Source organism: Phyllobates terribilis, unplaced genomic scaffold (genome assembly GCF_046119375.1).
Source record: "Phyllobates terribilis strain yellow unplaced genomic scaffold, ASM4611937v1 Scaffold_97__1_contigs__length_5976380, whole genome shotgun sequence".
In the NCBI taxonomy this organism is placed as follows: Eukaryota; Metazoa; Chordata; class Amphibia; order Anura; family Dendrobatidae; genus Phyllobates; species Phyllobates terribilis.
Genome location: NW_027362857.1, coordinates 4,288,147 through 4,301,779, shown reverse-complemented (window position 1 = coordinate 4,301,779; position 13,633 = coordinate 4,288,147).

The following is a 13,633-nucleotide window of genomic DNA, read 5'->3' as shown; positions in this document are numbered from 1 at the left end:
GTAGTGTCCTCTAATATGGAGTCCCATTACTTACATCAGTTTTACATCTTTTCTCCTAGGTTCTCTCTTCCGCCGGATGATAACATCCTGCCGGCGTGGATTATCCAGGGCTGCTCGTGCTGTCAGAGAAAGCTGCATTTTTGGCTGCTGCCACCAACGCACCATTGACATCTCGAGGACAGAAAACACCCAAATCTAGCGCTCTGAAGAAACTACAGCACATCCACCATTAATGCTGTACCTGTATGGAAGGAGTTGTACCACCTACCTGTGGCCTCCTGACCAGCAAGAGACACGTGCAAAAGTTGAAGGCTCCTCCAAAAACTTGTCTTCATCCTTCCATGCAATTTTAATTCAAAGAAATAAAAAATTAAAATTGTTTAATGTCTTTTCGCATTTAATTGATTATTAGTGACTTTTATGGTATATTAATACTATACCTCATATATAGTATGTCTGAAGGGTTAGATCCCAAACTGGAGAATAGCGGTTCTATGTCTCCCATTAATCCTCTAAACTCTGGCCAAAAATGGAGGATATGACCAGAGATTCTGTTATTCCTAAGGGTACGTACACACAGCACCTTATAGACGCCAGCATACCCACTGATTTTTTATTTTATAAGAAGACACTTAAGGAAAACATCAGTGTTTTTGTTAACTACATATAAAATAGTCAGCGGCTTCCAAACAGAAGCCACCAGCAGAATGAACCGATCACTTTCTTTAACCACTTCATAATTTTCAAAGCTGGAAGCGGAGAAAAGAAGCTGAAAAGGACTGAAAAATACACAATGCACAGCAAGTTGTTTTTATATTGCAGTGCATATGTTCAATCATTTACATTTTTATCTAGTGCTTTTCATGAGGGATCCAGGTGGAATCCAACTGATGAAGACATTGTTTGCACATTACGAAGAGTGGCAATTAGTGTTGAGTGAGCACTAAAATGCTCGGGTGCTCGAAGCTCGGGCCGAGCTCACCGTGATACTCGGGTGCTCGGCCCGAGAAACGAGCCCAATGTTAGTCTATGGGAGACCCGAGCATTTTTGCGGCGGCACCCCCGACAGTCTGTAGAAAGCCTAAAAAGTGCCCAAAACAATAGTGACAGTGCTCAAATGACATGGGGACAGCATGGGGATCGCCCCAGGAAGCATTTCAGACCCCCAGGTCACTGCTGTCAACAGCGCCGGACTGGGGTGTCTGGGGCCCACCAGGGACATTGACTCCAGGGGCCCACCCACCCTTCAGCTATTTGCAAATACCTGTTAGCCGTTATACCCATTATATTGGCCGCTTCTGCCCATCACTGTGCGCTCACCAGAAATGCGATGTACAATTACTGTAGTTTGCATTAAAGGGTTTTTATTGGTGAAAACAAGTTCTCAGCGATGCACAGGTTGGGAAGGTGATCACTTATTTATTGGTGGAATCAGCACTGTCAGAAGATTGTGGCACTTTGAGTATTTGGTGAGATTTTTACCTCTGTATTTATAAGACAAAACCAGGAGTGGAGCAATCCGAGGTAATGTTTTATGAATTTCTCACCCACTCCTGGTTTTGTCTTATAAATACAGAGGTGAAAATCTCACCAAATGCCAACTTGCTTTCTCTGGTGAACCTCTGCAACTGCATCTCTGCTGCTGTGTAATAGTCACAGGGCAGGGAGGGGTTAAACATCCAAGTATTTAATATCTATTGGAAATAAAGAGGTTTCCCCTTATTGATATCAGATAAAACAAATGACCAACCACAATCCACTCTACCAAGACCAATATTACCAGATAGGCGGCAGAAATACCACCACACCGTGACCAGATCACATATTACCACCACATAGTGCCCAAATAATGCCACATACAAGGCACAAATACCGCCACACCATGACCAAAGCACATAATACCACCACATAGTGATCAAATGCTACCAGATACAAGGTATAAATACTGACACACCATGAGACCACATATTACCACCACATAGTGACTGAATAATACCACATACAAAGGACAAATATCGTCATGTCATGACCAAAGCACATAATGCCACAACATAGTGACAAATAATGCTAAAATAATAAAAATGTAAAAAAGCTCTGTATATTGGGTCAGTGTACAGGTTATACAGTGATCACGAGTGATATTATACACAGGAGCTCTGTATATAGTGTACAGGTTATCAGTCATCACCAGTGACATTATACACAGAAGCTCTGTATATAGTGTCAGTGTACAGGTAATGCAATGATCACCATTAATATTATACACAGGAGCTCTGTATATAGTGTCAGTGTGTGTGTATAGGTAATACACATACTCACCAGTGATGTCTCTAGGTGAAGTTCTTTATCTGCAGACCGATATATCCCATCTTCTATGCAGGACTTATCTCTGCAGAAAATAACATAGTTAGCTATAACTGATCACTTCCAGAGCACAATCCACACTTTTCCCAAGATTTCTACACTGCATGAAATGACAAAAAAGCAACATAGTGCCGCACTACACAGTAACAGTGCTCCAGTGTCATTCTGTGCCTGCTCATCTGTCAGCAGACATATATCTCTGATGGCAAAGATGTAGCAGAGCTGAAGAAAGAAGACCCATGGATTACGTCGGAGCGAGGATTTTTTTTTATTAAAGATAGAGTCCCTTAGGCTACGTTCCTGCTTTTACGCGGAGCTTTAGACCGCTCGCGTAAAAGAAGTGCCAAAGAAAGCTGGAAACGCCTTCCAGCAAAAGCTATGGCTTTTGCTGAAAAGCGTTCAGATGCCGCGTTTTGCCACGTATTTTTGCGTGGGCGCTTTCACTGCAAAAGCGGCCGCGCAAAAAGAATTGACATGCCAATTCTTGGCGGTTTTTTTGGCGCGCTTTCCCCATAGGCTACATGTTAACATGCCTCGGGAAAAGCGCGCTGAGAAAAGCGCAACGTCGGCATGCAGTAGAGATTTTTTGCGCCGCGTATGAACGGAGCCTAAATGGGTTTTGTGTTTTATTTTTAATTAAAAAAAAAATTTCTGTGTTTTTTTTATATTTACTAGAAATTCATGGTGGCCATGTCTAATTTGGCGTGACAACATGAATTTCGGGCTTAGTACCGGCTGATAATACAAAGCTGGCCTGGTACTAACACTATTATTACCCAGGGTGCCACTCACCACCAGGGCCGCTGGAAGAGCCAGGTAAAGCGCCTGGAAATTTTCAGGGGTGGCTGCGGGCTGCGATTTTCAGTGTGGGGGGCCAAGAACACTTGGGCCTTACCATGCTGAGAATCCCAGCCCCCAGCTGCCTTGTTTATCTGGCTGGCGATCAACATATGGCAGGAGCACACACCTTTTCCTAAAAAAAAAATATTTTAAATAAGTTTAAAACAAATATTCGGCTTCTCTGTCTTTTGATCGGCAGCCAAGGTAAAGCCAGGCAGCTGGGGGTGGCAGTACGTAGCTGTCCGCTTTATCTGCGGTGAGAATCAAAAATTCTGCAGAGCGCTTCACCGTTTTTAAAAATTTCTTTTCACACTTCTATATGTCACAGACCCAACAGCCAATCACAGATGCTGTCAAAGAGGATGGGCGTCTGTGATTGGCTGTTTGAGTAATCTACAATCAGCCCATACATTCTAGTATGGTACTATGTATGGGCTGCTTTCAGGTTACTCAAGCAGCCAATCACAGACGCCCGTTCTCAGTGTCAGCGTCTGTGATTAGCTGTTGGGACTGTCACACATATAGAAGTGTGAAAATAAATAAATAATAAAACAAAAATGACATAGCGCTCCGCAGAATTTTTGATTCTCAGCGCAGATAAAGCAGACAGCTATGGGCTGCCACCTCCAGCTGCCTGGCGATCAAAAGTCAGGAAAGCCCAATGTTTTTTAAATTATTTAAAAAAATAATTAAAAAAAAAATACGTGGGTTCCCGCCATATTTTGATCGCCAGCCTGGTAAAAACCAGGCAGCTGGGGGCTGGGATTCTCAGCATGGTAAGGCCCAAGCATTCTGGGCCCTCCACGCTGAAGACGGCAGCCCGCAGCCACCCCTGGAATTGGCGCATTCATCATAGCACCATTTCCAGGCGCTTTATCCGACTCTTCCAGCGGCCCTGGTGGGGGTGGCACGCTGGGTAATAATGGGGTTAGTACCAGCTTTGTATTATCAGCTGGCAGTAAGCCTGAAATTCATGGCGTCACGCCAAACTAGACATGGCCACCATGAATTTCTAGTAAACAGAAAAAAACACATGTAGGGACTCCATCTTTAATAAAAAAACAAAATCCTCGCTCTGACGTAATCCACGGATCTTCTGTCTCCAGCTCTGCTACATCTTTGCCATCAGACAAATACCCCTGCTGACAGAGATGAGCAGGCACAGAATGACACTAGAACACAGTTGTCAGAGAAGTGCTCAGCTGGCCTCCAGCCGCCGACCATGTTTTCCTGTGCGTTGCAAATAATGCATACTTTCAAACACATGCCTATTTTTGCAATGCAAGTCTACAGTACATTGCGTCTGCGCTGATTTACAACGGATCCGTTGTAACGCACAGTATAAACGCAATGTTAACCCAGCCTAACAGCAGCGAGAAGGGGAGACGGAGCCCTGGAGACCGCCAAGTCAGTCTACTGGTGGTACTATCATGCCCATTGCCCAGTATGTCCTCCCAGCCTTTGTGGTATTATTATGCCCATTGCCCAGTATGTACTGCCAGCCTCTGTGGTACTATCATTCAAGCTCACATGGCATGTCCTGCCAGCCAGCCACTGGTGGTAGTAGTACTAGCATGATAGTACCACAAAGGGCCGGCTCCAGGTTTTTCTGGGCCCTGGGAGAAAGAGTCTCAGTGGGCCCCTTTAACACATACCACGATTCATGATGCACAGATACCGCAGAGAAATATAAGTATAGTACAATGCAAAGATTTCACTTCTTATATTACATGAGTGATATCTATTGTAAATTCTATAATAGTTCAGAAACCGGCGAATCGCTCCACACAGTATACTGGCCTCCAAAAAGTGCGCCATACAGAATACTGGTCTCCATATAACGCTCCATACAGAATACTGGTCCCCATATAACGCTCCATACAGGATATTGGTCCCCATATAATGCTCCATACAGAATACTGGCCCCCATAAAATGCTCCGTACAGAATACTGGCCCCCATAAAACGCTCCATACAGGATACTGGTCCCCATATAACGCTCCACACCGTATACTGGCCCCCAAAAAATGCTCCATACAGAATACTGGCCCCCATATAATGCTCCATACAGAATACTGACCCCATATAACGCTCCAAACAGAATACTGGCCCCCAGAAAATGCTCTGTACAGGATACTGGCCCCATATAAAGCTCCATGCAGGCTGTTCCTCCCACATAATGCCCTATGCAGGCTTTTCCCCCCCTTATAATGCCCCATGCAGGATGTCACCCCCCTCCATATAATGCCCCATGCAGGATGTCACCTCCCTCATATAATGCCCCATGCAGGATGTCACCTCCCCCATATAACGCCCCATGCAGGATGTCACCCCCCATATAATGCCCCATGCAGGATGTCACCCCCCATATAATGCCCCATGCAGGATATCACCCCCCCTCTCTTTAAAATGCCCCATGCAGGATGTCACACACCCCCTTTTATAATGCCCAATGCAGGATGTCACCCTTCTCTTTAAAATGCCCCATGCAGGATGTCACCGCCCCCATATAATGCCCCATGTAGGATGTCATCTCCCCAATATAATGCCCCATGCAGGATGTCATCTCCCCAATATAATGCCCCATGCAGGATGTCACCCCCCATATAATGCCCCATGCAGGATGTCACCCCCCCTCTTTATAATGCCCCATGCAGGATATCACCCCCCTCTCTTTAAAATGCCCAATGCAGGATGTCACCCCCCTCTTTAAAATGCCCCATGCAGGATGTCACCCCCCATATAATGCCCCATGCAGGATGTCACCCCCCCATATAATGCCCCATGCTGGATGTCACCCCCCCATATAATGCCCCATGCAGGATATCACCCCCCCATATAATGCCCCATGCCTCCATACATTAAAAAAAAAAATAATCAAATACTCACCTCACTCCTCCTTACCTGCTGCCGCTGCTCAGGTCCGTACTCCCGCGTCGCCGGCGTCTTCCCGCTCTGCGCTGCCTGTGATGGCTCAGGGGAGGGTGCGGTGGAAAGACGTCACCGCACCCTCTGACCTGATATGTCACAGGGAGCGCAGAGCAAAAATACAGCGGATCTGCGGAGGCAGGAGGAGAGGTAAGTATCCGGCTGCTGGGCCCTGAGCAAGCGGGGGAGAAGGGCGGGCGCTGGCACCGCTCTCCTCCGCCCATAGCCCGATTCATGCTTAGTATGTCCTGCCAGCCGCCTTGGTACTTTCATGCGCACCCAGCATGTCCTGCCAGCCACTGGTGGTAGCACATGCTGCTAGGCATAGTAACAGTAACGAGAGGTTGGCAGCAGGACAGGCTGGGCAATGGGCATGATGATAATCATGCCCATTGCCCAGTAGCATTTACTGACAGCCTCGGCCAGGGGTCCTCTCAGTCACCCCTCCCCCCTATCCCTTCCTCCCCTCCCGGCCTCTGCTTTTCATACTCAAGCGTTGAGATGAGCTGCAGGCCTGCAGCCGCTGCCTAGGGCGACGGCGGATCCGTCCTCCACAGCGCGCACAGGAAGCAGTCCCAGGGCGATGATGTCATCGCCCTGAGACTGACCTCCTGCGCACGCGCCGGCAGAGGCGGCAGAGGGGCACTGCGGCAGCAGGCAGAGCAGGGAGACCGGTCTCCTTGCTGTGCTGCTGCAGAGAGCCCATCACTAATCATATCGGCAGTGCTGCCTATCTGATTAGCGAACCGGGGGGTCCTCTGTTCTCTGTACAGGGCCCAGTGGGTGTGAGGGCGGGGCTTAGGGGCATGGCCATCGGAACCCGGAGCTCACCGGGGGTTTTCCCGATCATACGGTGGGCCAGTACGCCCCTGCCCATAAGGGCACACACTGTGCAATTATCTGAGATTCTAGCGTGACCTCCGCAGGGAGAGTGAGAGTGATACGTGGTGCAGAATACGTTGGTCTATAAGCAGGCATGCAATACATGGGGTGCAGAGAAAAAGGTTGCACTTGGGTCACGACCTGACTAATGAGGCACGGTACCGTGTGAGGCTTATTCTCTTAGCTCCCCCGCCAACAATTTATATACAAATAAGATATTATACAGTGCTACATTATACAAGGTATAAAGGATGGTGCCCACATAAGAGTGCCATTCTTTAGCAACAAAATAACAGTGCCACTCAGAGCCAAAATAAATACGGCTACATAGTGTTCTCAAGATAGCACAATAGATTGCTCAAATAAATACTGTCATACAGTGCTCACATATTAACACTATGAAATGCCCAAATAAACACCACTTTACAGTTCTCACATGTTATGACCATACAGTGCTCAAATAAATACTACAATACAGTGCTCACATATAAACACTATGAAATGCCCAAATAAACACCACTTTACAGTTCTCACATGTTATGACCATACAGTGCCCAAATAAATACTGTCATACAGTGCTCACATATTAACACTATGAAATGCCCAAATAAATACCACTTTACAGTTCTCACATGTTATGACCATACAGTGCCCAAATAAATACTACAATACAGTGCTCACATATTATCAAAATACAAGGCACAAATAAATAGTACCGGACATTGTTCACATATTATCACTATACAGTTCCCAATACATAATCTAACAGTGCTATACAATGGCTAACTAAAAATACAATATTTAGACTGAGTCATGGTCATAACCTTGTCAATCATTCCTGGCACCAATATAGAAGCGGGAGGCTGATGGGACCCATGTGTAAATGCCCTGGGAAATGTCTGTGCTTCATATGAGGGCATCAGCACTATTATTTTGGGAGGCCTTGTTTCAGGGTTTAGATTGGGCCCAGTTACTTGCTGGCCACCTTCTTCGGAACGGCTCTCCATCACCCCTCACCACAATTCAGTAGACCCATACCAGCTATTACTGAAATTATTGATTGCCAAGTGTAACAGCGGAAAATAAATTATTGAAAAAAAATAAATAAATAAGCACGATGCTCCCCGATCCTCTGGGCGGCATGTAGACTTCTTTTTATAATTTTATAAACTTGTGTATTTATAGATTTGATGTCATTAATCATTAATGGTCCATTACTTATTATTCCTCTATGCAGTCCTTTCTCCAGCTCCGGTGTTATATACTTATTTTATATAAAAAAAGTTCCAGTTATTAGCTAAGGCTGAAAATAAATAAAGTTTTAGAGTCAGTAAAATATAAAAGCGGTATTTTATATTGGGATTTCTTATAGCAAACTCATCTTCTGCTTGTGAGTGCACGTTGCTATATAAGGACGCAGCCACCCAACCAACCCGAACCAAAGACACCCCAGTGACAGCCACATAGTCACTATATAGCTCTCACTGGCGGTAAACTGACCGTTTTAGGCAGCGGATGCAACCAAAACTCACTCATGTACTTGAAATCCCACCTACCCAGTTTTTTCATTGACTAACGTGGGCTAGGTTTCAACCACATCAGAAAAAGGTGATGAGTGAGCACATATATAATAGTTATCCGTTTGATCCCATGATCTAATATTGCCGATGCCAGGGGTTCTAGGGGAAGGAGAGGCTGCTCACACTGCTGTCCACCCTGTCTATCTGATCTAATAATGAAGATACCAGGGGTGCAGCGGTAAGAAGAGGCTGCTCACACTGCTGTCCACCTGTCTAATTGATCTAATACTGGAGATACCAGAGATCCTGAGGTAAGAAGAGGCTGCTCACACTGCTGTCCACCATGTGTATTTGATCTAATACTAGAGATACTAGGGGTGCTGAGGTAAGAAGAGGCTGCTCACACTGCTGTCCGCCATGTGTTTCTGAGCTAATACTGGTGATACCATGGTTGCTGAGGTATGAAGAGGTTGCTCACACTGCTGTACACCTGTCTAACTGATCTAATACTAGAAATACCAGGGGTGCAGAGGTAAGAAGAGGCTGCTCACACTGCTGTCCACCATGTCTTTCTGAGCTTATACTAGAGATACCAGGGGTGCAGAGGTAAGAAGAGGCTGCTCACACTGCTGTCCACCATGTGTATCTGATCTAATACTGGAGATACTAGGAATGCTGAGGTAAGAAGAGACTGCTCACAGTGCTGTCTACTCTATCTATCTGATCTAATACTGGAGATGCCAGGAGTGCTGAAGTAAGAAGAGGCTGCTCACACTGCTGTCCACCATGTCTTTCTGAGCTAATACTGGAGATACTAGGAATGCTGAGGTAAGAAGAGACTGCTCACAGTGCTGTCTACTCTAATACTGGAGATACCAGGAGTGCTGAAGTAAGAAGAGGCTCTTCACACTGCTGTCCACCATGTCTATCTGATATTATGCTGGAGATACAAGCAGTGCTTAAATAAGAAGAGGCGGCTCACACTGATGTCTACCCTGTCTATATGATCTAATACTGGAGATACCAGGGCTATTAAGGTACGAAAAGTCTGCTCACACTGTTATAGGTTATCTCTAAGTCATATCAGGAATATTCCTATGGCACACGCTCACAAGTTTCTGTGCTAATATTCTAGGACAGGTTTCTTTCTGTGTAACAAGACACTGACCATATTAATTGTGTAGTGTTTACCTCCCTAAACAAAAAAGCTAAAATTGCTAATTAAAGTTATTTATAAATGTATTCATTAAGATTCCATTTAGTTATTTATTTTTTTCTATTCCCGGAGATCCCCGTTAAGGAAAAATTGCAAAACAATGAGATACATTTCTCAGAGTCCTATTTTATATATCCATATACTGTATGTGATACTGAGTTTGTATGTTTTCCCCGTATTCTTGTGGGTTTCCGCTGGGTTCTCCGGTTTCTTCCTACACTCCAAAGACATACTGATAGGGAATTTAGATTGTGAGCCCCGATGGAGAAAGTGTCGATAATGTCTGTAAAGCGCTGCGGAATTAATGGTGCTATATAAGTGAATAAAATAAATCAAAATAAATACTAGAGTAACATAAGAGAAGCCAAAGAAGGCGGGGATAATAAAAGTGACGGTGCACTTGTGTAGAGCTTGAGTAAAGTACCTATATGCAGGCCTGGCGTCAGAACCCAGCGCACCCGGGCAAGTGCTGGGGCCCTAAGGATATGGATGTGCGCACTTACCGTCGGGCACCCCTGCGCGCTATGGGACCCGTGAGCGGTGCGGTGCCGGTGCCAGCGCCCGCCAACCACCCCCGCTTGTTCAGGGCCCCTCTCCCCGTGCCTCAGCACCATCTCTGGTCTCTTCCGTGGCTGCTGCACTGTGACGTCTCAGGCCAGAGGATGCGGTGATGTCTTTACACCATGCTCGCTCCAGATCCATCACAGCGCAGAGCGGGAAGACACCGGCGACGCTGAAGAGTCTGGAGAAACGGCAGCAAGTGAGGAGAGGTGAGTACTTGATTATTTTTTTTATATGTATGGAGTCATGGGGAATTATATGGGGGGGGGGAGACAAGTGACATTCTGCATGGGGCATTATATGGGGGGAAAAAGTGACATCCTGCATGGGGCATTATATGGGGGGGGGGGATAGGTGACCTCCTGCATAGGACATTATATGGGGGGACAGGTGACATCCTGCATGGGGCACTATATGGGGGGGAGGTGACCTAATGCATAGGACATTATATGGGGGGGAGAGGTGACATCCTGCATGGGGCATTATATGGGGGGAGAGGTGACATCCTACATGTGGCATTATATGGGGGGAGAGGTGACATCTTGTATGGGGCATTATATGGGGGTGAGACGTTAAATCCTGCATGGGGCATTATATGGGGGGGGAGGAAGAGATGGAGGAGAAAGAGCAAGTGAGAGACAGGAGAGAGTGAGAGAGATGGAGGAAAGGGTAAGGGAGAGAGATGGATGAGAGAGAGAGATATGGAGGAGAGACAGATGGAGGAGACAGAGCAAAGGAGGAGAGAGAGAGAGGGAGGAGAGAGAGAGAGGGAGGAGAGAGAAAGAGATGGAGGACAAATAGCAAGGGAGAGAGAGATTGAGAAGAGAGAGGAGAGAGTGACAGAAATGGAGAAGAGTGCGAGGGAGAGAGATGGAGGAGAGAGAGAGATAGAGGAGAGAGAGATGGAGGAGAGAGAGATGAAGGAGAGAGAGATGGAGGAGAGAGAGATGAAGGAGAGAGAGAGAGGGAGGAGAGAGAGAGGGAGGAAAGAGAGAGAGGGAGGAGAGAAGCGGGAGGAGAGAGATAGAGAAAAGAGAAGGAGGGAGGAGGGAGAATGAGATTTTTCCATCTCAAAATTTGGAGTTCACAATGATTTCAATGGGGTCCATGTACTGGATCAAGTTCGGGTACAGTTTTGGTACCCGAACCAAACTTTGGACTAAAGTTCAGTTGGGTACCAAAACCTGAACTTCCACGGGTCTGCTCATCCCTTGTCATGCTAGGTATGGGAAGAACCCAGCGTACGACAACGGGAAAAGGGGGAAAGCCCAGAAACTAGGGAAAGGGGGAGTGGAGACCCCTAAGCAGATCTAACAACACCATGACTCCCTTATCATTCCTAAATAGGTTCCACACCTATCGCCAAGCAGGATACCTTAGCCCTGGCTGACCCTAGAGCTAGGCCCTAGGTAGGGAGGGGGAGGAGTTAGCACTAATCGGCCCCACTGCAACTAAAGACAAACAAGGGAAACAGACAAGGAGATACACTTAGCTTTGAGGAGACACCAGAGAGAACACAACTACAATCCATAAAGGAACTCCAAGAAGAATATCGCTGACTGCTAGAACTCCAGACCTGAACAGAGGAATTTACTCTATCACCAGCAACTCTCTTGAGAAACTGAGTATATTTAAAGATCCAGAAAGGGTGTGTTAATTAGCAGGCGATCGTGGAGATCACCGCTGGGTGCTAGAGTGGGAGGGATGATGAAAGGATCAAGAAGGTGTCTGCAAGGCCAAGCGCAGCGACCTTCTACAGCCGGATCCAGAATGACTGTATGTCAAGCCTGACACACCCGTGACATCCCTAGTTCCTAATCCTTTAACTGGTTGGGATGCAATACTACATTTCACCTCTAGTAGCCACTAGTGAAAAATTTGATTACCTGTCACAATCACAATAATAGTCGATCATTAGTGATCCAGTTCTCAATCTACGTCCCATTGATTTACACAGTCTGTAAAATTGCCCTCCAGGAGGAGACTGGTATCTTTGTCCTGCCTACCACTGTTCTCCTACACATGTGCAGACTTCCATTTCTTAAGGGGACTTATTTTCAGTCAATGTCTATGGCACCTAGGTTTTGTAAATGCCTCCCCCACCCCCCATATCAATCTGTGGTTTTGCAACCACTGAGTTCCAATACTGTGCTATGGTCCACAGTTACAAATGTCTTTATAATAATTCCGATTGTTGGATGTCAGTTGATGTTGAACCCCACCGGTGAAGAGGTCAATATAGTAAACCTGGAAAACCCCTACAATGAATTGAGTTTATGGCAGCTAATTGTCATCATGTAGTTGATGGGGAAATATAACAGGTACAGTCTAGGGGTACGGGAGACATTTGAGCTGATAAAAGCTGAGTGTGCATGGTGATAGATAGCGGCTCTGTAAGACTAAACTTACCTTGTTGCCGGAGTCTGTAGAGCAGAGTTACTGTACATGTCCAGACTCTCTGACCAGGTCTATGCAAAAGTATGAAAAGTGATATAGCAATGTGAAATTCAGGCCAACACTCCCTTTTTCCATAAAAGTCAGCACTTTATTTAATCCATATAAACACAACCAAATTTAAGTGGCTTCGTACAAAAATAGCACATGAAAAAAGTACAAATGCCATCAGCAAAACGTACTTCAACCAGACGGCAACGCGTTTCTGAGCTCTACGTTTCTTAGTTTGAGCCTGAAAAATTCCACAATACTTAACACAGGATATCTGAGTTCGCAGATTCGTAACACTCAGGTTAAAATGTGCATAGACAAAATATATAGATAAAACCTGTAAAAACCACAATGTGGATAATGCGGATAAACGAACCATACAATAAAGTAAAAACAGGAGCCGAGGCTGTAAGTGCGGGGATTTCTGTGCTTGGGGATCATACTCGATACTGGATAAATTGAGATGTTTTGAAAATGTTGTATCCATTATTTTATCATTTGCAGATCACCAACACGTCTCTCCGACCTGTGATTTCCATAGTTCCACGACTTTTCCGTCTTATGCTCAGAGGTCTAGTATTAACCCCTTTACCCCCAGGGTGGTTTGCACGTTAATGACCAGGCCAACTTTTACAATTCTGACCACTGTCACTTTATGAGGTAATTACTCTGGAACGCTTCAAATGGATCCCGCTGATTCTGAGACTGTTTTTTCGTGACATATTGTACTTCATCATTGTGGTAAAATTTCTTTGACATCACTTGCGTTTATTTGTGAAAAAATCAGAAATTTGGTAAAAATGTAGAAAGTTTTGCAATTTTCAAAATTTTTAATTTTATGCCCTTAAATAGAGATATGTTACACTAAATAGTTAATA